Raw genomic sequence first — 11,921 nt, 5'->3', positions numbered from 1 at the left:
AACCAGAAATGGAGGGCACACCTGTGCTCCAGATCTGGAGGCTGAAAGACACAGGCTTTTGATCCAGATGGAGAGGCATAGTGACTATGACAAGCTTGGGCCCAGGCAAGGTGGTATATGTCTTTAACTCCAGGAGGCAGAGGCAAGTAGATTTCTGAGTTTAAGGCCAGCCTGGCACAGAGCAAGTTCCAAGGATAGTTTAAGTCTAGGCGTGGCGATACACACTTTTAATCTGGTGCACGCCTTTGCCACAGAAGGGCAATGGAAGAATGAAGGCTTCTTGTTTGCCTAAAGCACTTACTTGCTAGCACATCTGTTCTTCTTCAGAATTCTATCTCACACCGATGACCAGCTGGAATGCCCAGCCTTGTAGAGCAACTGCTAGAGTCTTGTACTTCCCACTCACAGCTACTCTTTGTTGGGTTAGTTGGACTCCAGACTGTAATAATTTCCCTTACTGTATAGAGACATTCCATAAGTCCTGTGACTCTACGGAACCCTGACTAATGAACCACTGATGGGCACCTTTAAAGTTGGATCTCTGGATCTTCTTCTGAAAATGGGTTATATCTATTACCTCAATAGCTGCTCTAATCTTGGACCTTATGTGTTAAACTGATGTCTCTGTATACATGAGGGGCTGAGGGGGGCGGGTAGACAGCATCCAACTTCTTGGAGCTGGCGTTACAGGTGGTTGTAAATCACCCAGGGAAAGTGCTGGGATCTGAACGCTGGTTCTCTGGAAAAGCATTGAATGCTCTTAATCACTGAACATCTCTTCAGCCCCCAGCTGCCTTAATTTGTATCTATTTGCATTTTCAGGTTAGCTGACCCTGCCACAATTTAACTTCATCTGCTTTGGCATCCTAGTTAGGTGCAGCTGTCAACTTGAGTTATCTGACGCAATCTCAGTTGGGGGATGGCCAAGATCAGATTGGCCTGTGACCACCTAAGTGACCAATTCTGTTGACTGATTACGTGGAAGGGCTCAGACCATGGTGGGCGGCACCATACCTATGTAGGTGGACCATGAGGGAGTGAGTGAGCCACTAAGTGGCATTTCTCTATGGTTCTCGCATCCAAGTTCTTGCGTGAGTCTCTGCCCGACTTCCCTCAAAAGCAGATTATAACCTAGATGTATAAGATGAAATAAATCCTTCCCTCCCCAAGTTTCTTGTGGTGATGGTGCTTCTCACACAACAGAAAGCAAACTAGGATACTTCAGTTACCTTCAGTACCTGAAAGCAAGCAGCAATAGATACCCGAACCCTTCATTTTAAAAAATTATATTTAAATTTTTTTGAGAATTTCACAATGTGATACTTTGTATTATCTTCAACTCCCTCTCTCCTTGCTCCAACCCCTCCAGGGTTAGCACTCCCTATAAAGTTCATGAACTCTCCTGTAATTATTGTTGTACACATGCCCACATATTTATACGTGAATACATTCTGCTGAGTCCGTTTCGTGTTGCTTGTATGTGTATGTGCTTGGGCTTGACCACTTGGGACTGGATGATCTATCAGTGGTTTGACCCAGTAGAAGACCCACTCTCCTTTCAGCAGACATTAGTTGTTTCTAGTTCTCCATGTATGCGTAGGGCCTTGTGAGGGTTTTCTGTGCACCCACACTGCGGTGCCAGCTTGTGTTGCCAGTGTGTAGGTATGGCTTAGGTGATTATAAGTTTGAGATATTTTTTAAAACAAATATAGCTTCCCTCTCATTTCCTGAAGACAAAAATCTCACAGCAGACTTCCTGATCTTCTGGCTTTTACAGTCTTTCCATTCCTTCTTTCATGATGTTCCCTGAGCCTTTGGGTGTCGGGGTTGTTTTATAGATGTGCCAACTGTGGATGAGCATCGCATGGTTCATTAGTCTCTGCATTTTGACGAGTTTCACATTTCTGTAATGGTACCTGTCGTAGTCATTGTCCTGTTGCTGTGAAGAGGCACCATGATCAAGGCAATTTTTATGAAACTATTTAACTGGGGCTTGCTTATGAGACAGTGAGGTGGATTTCAGATACAGTTGAACAGAGCAGGTATGAACTTCACTGATATTGGACCTACTCCTGGATGTCTGTTTCCTTTCTTAAATTTAACTTATTTTAGAAAGTGGGTTATATAGGGATAGTATTAAAGCCAACTTAACTTCAAAGTTAAGTTGCGTTCATAGTTTAGGTCTTTCCGCTTTGTGTGTGTGTGTGTGTGTGTGTGTGTGTGTGTGTGTGTATTTTTCTATTTCTGTCAATTTAATACTTAGCTGGAAACTAACTTAAGACAAACATTTAATTGTTTCATAGGTCATAAAAAAGGTGCACATCACTATATACATATATTTAAATGTTCTTTGCTGATAAACTGCTCAATAAAATGTAATTTCTATTGACATTACCTTATGTTATTATTTATTCTATAATTATATATTCTAATAATATATATTATTAGAATTATGTAGTCATTAGTTTTTATTGGATTTTTAAATTTACATTTCAAATGTTATCCCCTTTCCCGGTTTCCCATCCATAACCCCCCACCCTTTTCCCCCTCCCCCTTCTTCTGTAATGGTGTTCCCCTTCCCAACCACCCACCCCTTCCTGCCTCCCTGTCCTGACATTCTCCTACACCTGGGGGTCCTGCCTTGGCAGGACCAAGGGCTTCTCCTCCCATTGGTGCCCAACAAGGCCATCCTCTGCTACATATGCAGCTGGAGCCATGGGTCTGTTCATGTGTACTCTTTGGGTGGTGGTTTAGTCTCTAGGAACTCTGGTTGGTTGGTATTGTTCTTATGGGGTTGCAAGCCCCTTCAGCTCCTTCAGTCCCTTCTCTTAACTCCTCCGATGGGGACCCTGTTCTCAGTTCAATGGGTGGCTGCTAGCATTCCCCTCCGTATTTGTCATGCTCTGGCAGAGCCTCTTAGGAGACAGCTATATCAGGCTCCTGTCAACATGCACTTCTTGGCATCAGCAATATTGTCTGGGTTTGGTGGCTGTACACACACACACACACACACACACACACACACACACATATGTATACATATATATATATACTGGGTACATGTATTGAGACCACGTTTCACTATGTAACCATGGCTTGTCTGGAAGTCACCTTGTAGAACCACACTGACCTTAACCTTATAGAGCTTTTCCTGAGTCTACCTTTGTCCTTAATTGCTGGGATTAAAGGTGCGTGTTATTACATTAACTTAAAATAAGTTAAATTTAAGAAAGAAAACAGATATCCAGGAGTAGGTCCAATATCAATGAAGTTCATACCTGCTTCTGTTCAACTGTATCTGAAATCCACCTCACTGTCTCATAAGCAAGCCCCAGTTAAATAGTTTCATAAAAATTTCCTCGATCATGATGTCTCTTCACACAATAGGACAATGACTACGACAGGCACCATTACAGAAATGTGTAACTAGTCAAAATCCAGTTACAAAATGAAATTTTTTAGTATTTTGAATTATGCCCTAATGAATATTATACCTAAATATTTGTTAATATTTTGATTATTTTCTTTTTTTTTTTTCGGAGCTGGGGACCGAACCCAGGGCCTTGTGCTTGCTAGGCAAGCGCTCTACCACTGTGCTAAATCCCCAACCCCTTGATTATTTTCTTAAGGCATGCTTGTATATGAGGAATTTAAAGCTTACGATATTAACTTTCTAGGTAATTTTGGTACTAACAAGGCTGCTATGAACAAAGTGGAGCATGTGTCCTTGTAATATATTGGAGCATCTTTTGGGTATATGCCCAGGAGTAATATACTGGGTCCTCAGGTAGTACTACGTCCACTTTTGTGAGGAACCTCCAGACTGATTTTCAGAGAGGTTGTACCAGCTTGCAATTCCACCAACAATGGAGGAGTGGTCCTCTTTCTCCACGTTCTCTCCAGCATCTGCTGTCACCTGAGTGTTTGATCTTAGCCATTCTTACTGGTTCGAGGTGGAATCTCAGAGTTGTTTTGATTTGCATTTCACTGACGACTAAGGATGTTGAACATTTCTTTAGGTGCTTCTCGGCCATTCAACATTCCTCAGTTGAGAATCCTTTGTTAAGCTTTGTACCCCACATTTTAAAAGCTGGAAACAACACAGATGTCCTTCAGCAGAGGAATGGATATAGAAAATGTGGTACATTTAAACATTGGAGTACCAAGATACAATTCACAGACCACATGAGGCTTAAGAAGGAAGACCAAAGTGTGGATGCTTCAGTCCTTCTTAGAAGGGGGAACAAAATACTCACGGGAAGAAATGTGGAGACAAAGTGTAGAGCAGAGACTGAAGGAAAGGTCATCAAGAGACTGCCCCACTTGGGGATCCATCCCACATACAGACACCAAATCAAGACAATATTGTGGATGCCAAGAAGTGCATGCTGACAGGAGCCTGATATAGCTGTCTCCTGAGCCACTCTGCCAGAGTATGACAAATACAGAGGCAGATGCTTGCAGCTAATCATTGAACTGAGAACAGGGTTCCCAATGGATGAGTTGGAGAAGGGACTGAAGGAACTGAAGGGATTTGCAACCGTATAAGAACAACAATATCAACTAACCAGACCCTCCAGAGTTCCTAGGAACTAAACCACCATCCCAAGAGTATAGAGGTATGGACCTATGGCTCCAGCCACATACATAGCAGAGGATGGCCTTGTCAGGCATCAATGGGAGGAGAGACCCTTGGTCCTGTCAAGACTACGTGCCCCAGTGTAGGGGAATGTCAAGGTGGGGAGGTGGAAGGGAGTGGGTGAGTGTGTCAGGGAGCCCCCTCATAAAAGTAGGGGGAGATAACAGGTTTCTGTAGGGGAAACTGGGAAAGGGGATAACATTTGAAATGTAAATAAAAAAATATCCAAAAGAGAGAGAGAGAAAAAAAAAGAGATATTCTCATGGTTTGTTTCTATCAATAGTTGTATGAGAGTCATTGTCATTGCATCATTGGTGGCAAAAAAAAGTACTTATCTTAAAAAAAACAAAAACAAAACCAAAACTTTTGGGGCTAGAGAGATGGCTCAGTGGTTAAGAGCCCTGACTGTTCTTCCAGAGGTTCTGAGTTCAATTCCCAGCAACCACATGGTGGCTCACAGCCACTTATAATGGGATCCAATACCCTCTTGCATCTGAAGATGGCAGCACTGTACTCATATACATAAAACAAATAAATCTAAAAAAAAAACTTTTCTCAGTCAAAATATAAATAGATTCTCAAAATGATTTCTTGAGATTTCTAGTGAGTTTCAAGTTTTTTAGGTAACTTTTTTTTTTTTTTTTTTTTTTTTGGGCTGGGGATCGAACCCAGGGCCTTGTGCTTGCTAGGCAAGAGCTCTACCACTGAGCTAAATCCCCAACCCCTCAAGTTTTTAAATGTAAACCTGATTTTGTTTTTTCTCAAGTGAATTAATATTTTGGTGCTCACCCTGTTTGCGAAGTTAAGTTCTGTACTTAAAATGAGCTGAAGCGAGCCTTTCCTTCCTGGAGTTGCTTTCTGTCAGGCATTGGTTATAGCAATGAATGAAGTAACTTTTGGAGTGCCAGCACATCCGTGAATCCTCCCATTGCAGACATGTTACACCCAGCACGTTCACCAGAAGGTGAGTCCTTCCAAACCCATTTCCTGACAATCATAAATCAGACTTGTTCAACTGGTTTTCTTTATAAAGAGAGAGATGCATTGTTTCCTAAGAGTCCTCCCTCCTCTGAGCCAGGAGAGCCTTCCAGGCTCACCTGCAAATGCTCTCTGATGCGGACCCATACTCTTTTGGATGGTGGATTTGAACACAAGCTCTGAGCCCAGAGCTAAGTTCCTGGAGAAAAGAGTGCATCCCTGTGCTTACCTGGTCAGAACCCTGCATTGAAAATTATCTTGGACCTGCTGAAAGGAGAGAAACATAGTGAAGAGAATCACGTTGATTTGGTCCTGGAGTTCGTACAAGTTATATTGGATTAAAAGGTCCAAGGATTAAGGAGTCACATTCAATTGTACTTTCTCTAGAGAGAAAAACCGGCTTCCACCTGGTAAGTGCTGATGGGGATGAGGGAGTAGGTAAGGAGAGAAGGCTGTGTGGTGAGACAGAGTTCTTCAGGCTGGTTTGTGAAATGAGTTGATGGGTTTTCCTAAGTAATGTTACCTGCAGGGAAGGAAGCATTTCTTAAGTTCTCCATAAGAGAAATAGTGGAGCGCTCCCGGGAGTATGGAAGGGCAAAGACCAGTCTCTGACACATCTCTGTTCAGGTTTGGTGTTGAAGACATAGTTGAAAATGGTCCCCTGAAGCCTTTTTTATGATTGTTGACAGTTCTTATTATATTTGTATTGTTCAAAGCTCAGTTCCTCGTCATTGGAAATCTTATTCTTTACTATAAAGAGAATGATTTAAGCCAGTTAATCTTACTTAGACTTTCCTGCAAAGTATTGTTAACATATGCAAGTTCATGAATATCTACAACCAAAGTTTCGATTTCCACCCACACCCCTTTATCTCAAACATTTTTTCTCCATGACAGTTTCTACAACTCCTGTGCAGGTATGTATGATTAATCTTTCTCTGGCTTTCAAAGTCAATGTGCTGAGATAGGAATTCAATTTCTCTCTCTTCTTGGAAATGGTGTCAGGGCAAAGGCACCACCTCTGTCATGTTGCTCAATCTAGGGACTCTGAGGTCTTCTGCACTTCTCCCCTTTCCCATGGTCTGCACAAAACCAATCACTACATTTTTAAAAAATTCCGTAGCAATCTTGGGTCTTCACCCTATTGTATAAGCTGCAGATATGTCTTATTTGAACATTGCCATGAATAGCCTCAGAAGTAATTGCATTCTTTGCTGTTGGGATTTTGTTTTCAAGAAAGAATTTTTCTGTGTAGCAGAGCCATGTTGCTCATTGGTAGTGCAACTGGCCTTATGGATTCATGGATCCCATAGCTTTGGAATAAACTGACCATTGAATGAACATATTCAGACAAGGGCTTGGAAAGATGGTTCAGCAGGTATTACACTCACTGTACATGTATGAGGATCAGACTTTTTCTTTTTATAGTTTTGCCTGTCTTGGAACTCACTCTGTAGACTAGGCTGGGCTCCAATTTGAACATCCATCTGCCTCTGCCTCCCAAGTACTGGGATTGAAGGTCTTAGATTCTACTGCCCCAGTAAGGATTAGACTTCTAATCCTAGGGACCTATGTAAAACCCAGTAGGCAAGGTGTCAGCCTGTAATCTCACCATGCAGGAGGTATAGATAGGACACCTCTGGGGCAAGCTGATTAACCAGAAAAGCTGAGGTGGGGAGCTTTGCCCCAATATAGAAGGTGAGGAGTGATTGAACAAGTCATTCAATACCAACCACAGACCTTCATATGCACACATGTGGGTGAACATGTTGCAGTAAAATTATAATAGGAAATGTTGTCTTTTATCCCTCACTAGGTCCGGCATCATAGTGACCCAAGACATCTTCATCTCAGTCAGCAAAGCCTCTCACCTGCTTTGCTCCATCCCATATCACAGTGTCGATGGCTACTCTTTGAGCCTGGCAACAATTTCTCTACCCATCTAGTTCCCAAGACAGGTTGCCACCAGGCCAGACATACCCCAATTTCGTGGTAGGCTAGCATGTCTAACCACCACACACTCTCTTAAACTTAAATTGTCACATGAAAGAACACACAACACAATAATCTCTGATCCAATTGATAATATATAATTTGCTCATCTAGACATACAAAGCCCTCCTTGTACACATCCATCCCTTAAGAATATTCATAACAACTTATAAATGTGCAGAGAGAGGAATCTTAACATCCACCTCCATGTTCTCTCCGCTGCTCCTCTCCTCTTGTTCCAGTCATCTCCCCTCTCTAAAACTTTTGTCCTGCCTATCCTTCCTTCTCATCCAATGACAGCCCTCGTTCTATCTTATACCTGCCTTCACCTGTATAATGACACCATCCTACATGAACATTCATAGAAATATGTGTCCCTGCACACCCAAACATGCATGCATGCATACATACATACATACATACATACATACATACATACATACATATATACATACATACACACATATCACACATACACATATGTATAAAAAAAGGAAAATATTTAGGGGATGGAGAAATGGCTCAGCAGCTAAGAGTACTTGATGCTTGTCTTAGGGTTTTACTGTTGTAAACAGACACCATAACCAAGGCAACTCTTATAAGGACAACATTTAATTGGGGCTGGCTTGCAGGTTCAGAGGTTCAGTCTACTATCATCAAGGCTGGAACATGGTACATCCATGCAGGTATGGTGCAGGAGGATCTGAGAGTGCTACATTTTCATCTGGATGCTGCTAACAGAATACTGGCTTCTAGGCAGCTAGGAAGAGGGTCTTAAAGTCCACACCCACAGTGACACCTACTCCAACAAGGCCACACCTTCTAAAAGTGCTACTCCCTGAGCTGAGCATATACAAACTATCACAAGGCTCTTCCAAAGAACCCTAGCTCAGTTCCCAGCACAGATGATTGTCTGTCAGAATGCACGGAGCTCAAGTGACTGCCCTTCTGAAATCCTGTGTCAATATTAGTCATTAAGTCATTATGATTAGGTCATTAGCCATTAAGTCATTTATGATTAGGCATTTTTTTCATAGCAACTTAAAAAATAACTAATACAATAACTTTTTAAGCATTCTATGGACAACCTAAGATGTTACTGGGAGTGCGTGGTCATATGTAGATTTTGATATCTATTCAGAACCTAGAACACCTAGCTATATATAGTTATGACTGTATGTATGGAAATTGTTATCTATAATTTTAATATATTGTGGTAATACGTAGCATGAGCTCTGCCTTCAACAGAGTACAGATCCAACCTTCTTAGCAGATCTGTAGTTTCCTCATCTGTGCAAAGGAAACACTAAGCTGATTGACTACTAACACCTTTCTCCTTCTTTACAGAGCTCTCTCTAGTAGACAGCATTGTTGTACTCTCTGGGTCTTGGAAAGTTTGAGATAATTTAGATAAGTAGAATCATGTGTGTGTGTGTGTTCTTGACTGACATACAGTTTGACATCCCATCGGAGGAGTTAGAGAAAGGATTAAAGGAGCTGAAGGGGCTTGCAACCACATAAGAACAACAATACCAACTAACCAGAGCTCTCAGGGACTAAACCACTACCAAAGAGTACACATGGACAGCGCGGACCCATGGTTCCAGCTGCATATGTAGCAGAGGGGGGCCTTGTTGGGCACCAATGGTAGGAGAAGCCCTTGGTCCTGCCAAGGCTGGACCCCCCAGTGTAGGGGAATGCCAGGACAGGGAGGCAGGAAGCGGTGGGTGGTTGGGAGGGGGAACATTGTTACAGAAGAAGGGGGAGGGGGGAGAAGGTGGGGTTTATGGATGGGAAACCAGAAAGGGGATAACATTTGAAATGCCAATGAAAATCCAATAAAAATAGATTTATCAAAGTACTGCATTTTGTAGAATTTCTTTAAGGCTGATTATAGTCCATAGTAAGTTTCACATTTCCCTCATTCTGTTGACAGATATTTAGACTGTTTAGGCTTCATGCATAGTCCGCAATGATCATGAGTATGCTACCACTGTGGTGTTGAGATACTGTCTTCAATTCTAGTCTTTTCTTTTTTAAAAAGATTTTTTTAAGATTTGTTTTATTTTATGTGTGTGAGCCCAAGGTCTCTATCTTCAAACACACCAGAGGAGGGCATCAGACCCCATTACAGATAGTTGTAGCCACCATATGGTTGCTGGGAATTGAACTCAGGACCTCTGGAAGAGCAGGCAGTGAGTGCTCTTAACTGCTGAGCCATCTCTCCAGCCCTCAATCCTAATCTTAAGTTTTTGAGAAACTTAGTTGATTTCTGTAGAAGAGATAATATTTTAAATTCTCACAGTGTACCTGGTTCCAGTTTAACATTAATCCCAACAGTCACTGCCTTTATGTCTTTTTGCAATAGCATCCTGGGAGATGTAATACCTCATTGTGATTTTGATTAACATTTTTTTTATTAACTTGAGTATTTCTTATATACATTTGAGTATTATTCCCTTTCCGGTTTCGGCAAACATCCTCCTCCCCCCCCCTTCCTTACGGGTGTTCCCTCCCAACCCCCTCCCCCATTGCCGCCTCCCCCAACAGTCTAGTTCACTGGGGTTCAGTCTTAGCAGGACCCAGGGCTTCCCCCCTTCCACTGGTGCTCTTACTAGGATATTCATTGCTATCTATGAGGTCAGAGTCCAGGGTCAGTCCATGTATAGTCTTTTAGGTAGTGGCTTAGTCCCTGGAAGCTCTGGTTGCTTGGCATTGTTGTACATATGGGGTCTCGAGCCCCTTCAAGCTCTTCCAGTTCTTTCTCTGATTCCTTCAACGGGGGTCCTATTCTCAGTTCAGTGGTTTGCTGCTGGCATTCGCCTCTGTATTTGCTGTATTCTGGCTGTGTCTCTCAGGAGCGATCTACATCCGGCTCCTGTCGGTCTGCACTTCTTTGCTTCATCCATCTTGTCTAATTGGGTGGCTGTATATGTATGGGCCACATGTGGGGCAGGCTCTGAATGGGTGTTCCTTCAGTCTCTGTTTTAATCTTTGCCTCTCTCTTCCCTGCCAAGGGTATTCTTGTTCCCCTTTCAAAGAAGGAGTGAAGCATTCACATTTTGATCATCCGTCTTGAGTTTCATTTGTTCTAGGCATCTAGGGTAATTCAAGCATTTGGGCTAATAGCCACTTATCAATGAGTGCATACCATGTATGTCTTTCTGTGATTGGGTTAGCTCACTCAGGATGATATTTTCCAGTTCCAACCATTTGCCTACGAATTTCATAAAGTCGTTGTTTTTGATAGCTGAGTAATATTCCATTGTGTAGATGTACCACATTTTCTGTATCCATTCCTCTGTTGAAGGGCATCTGGGTTCTTTCCAGCTTCTGGCTATTATAAATAAGGCTGCGATGAAGATAGTGGAGCACGTGTCTTTTTTATATGTTGGGGCATCTTTTGGGTATATGCCCAAGAGAGGTATAGCTGGATCCTCAGGCAGTTCAATGTCCAATTTTCTGAGGAACCTCCAGACTGATTTCCAGAATGGTTGTACCAGTCTGCAATCCCACCAACAATGGAGGAGTGTTTTCTTTCTCTACATACTGCCAGCATCTGCTGTCACCTGAGTTTTTGATCTTAGCCATTCTCACTGGTGTGAGGTGAAATCTCAGGGTTGTTTTGATTTGCATTTCCTTATGACTAAAGATGTTGAACATTTCTTTAGGTGTTTCTCAGCCATTCGGCATTCCTCAGCTGTGAATTCTTTGTTTAGCTCTGAACCCCATTTTTAATAGGGTTATTTGTCTCCCTCTTGTCTAACTTCTTGAGTTCTTTGTATATTTTGGATATAAGGCCTCTATCTGTTGTAGGATTGGTAAAGATCTTTTCCCAATCTGTTGGTTGCCGAATTTTTTTGTCCTAACCACAGTGTCCTTTGCCTTACAGAAGCTTTGCAGTTTTATGAGATCCCATTTTCGATTCTTGATCTTAGAGCATAAGCCATTGGTGTTTTGTTCAGGAAATTTTTTCCAGTGCCCATGTGTTCCAGATGCTTCCCTAGTTTTTCTTCTATTAGTTTGAGTGTGTCTGGTTTGATGTGGAGGTCCTTGATCCACTTGGACTTAAGCTTTGTACAGGGTGATAAGCATGGATCGATCTGCATTCTTCTACATGTTGACCTCCAGTTGAACCAGCACCATTTGCTGAAAATGCTATCTTTTTTTTCCATTGGATGGATTTGGCTCCTTTGTCAAAAATCAAGTGACCATAGGTATGTGGGTTCATTTCTGGGTCTTCAATTCTATTCCATTGGTCTATCTGTCTGTCTCTGTACCAATACCATGCAGTTTTTATCACTATTGCTCT

This window comes from Rattus rattus, chromosome 1 (genome assembly GCF_011064425.1).
Source record: "Rattus rattus isolate New Zealand chromosome 1, Rrattus_CSIRO_v1, whole genome shotgun sequence".
Lineage (NCBI taxonomy): Eukaryota > Metazoa > Chordata > Mammalia > Rodentia > Muridae > Rattus > Rattus rattus.
This window is presented reverse-complemented; position numbering follows the sequence as displayed.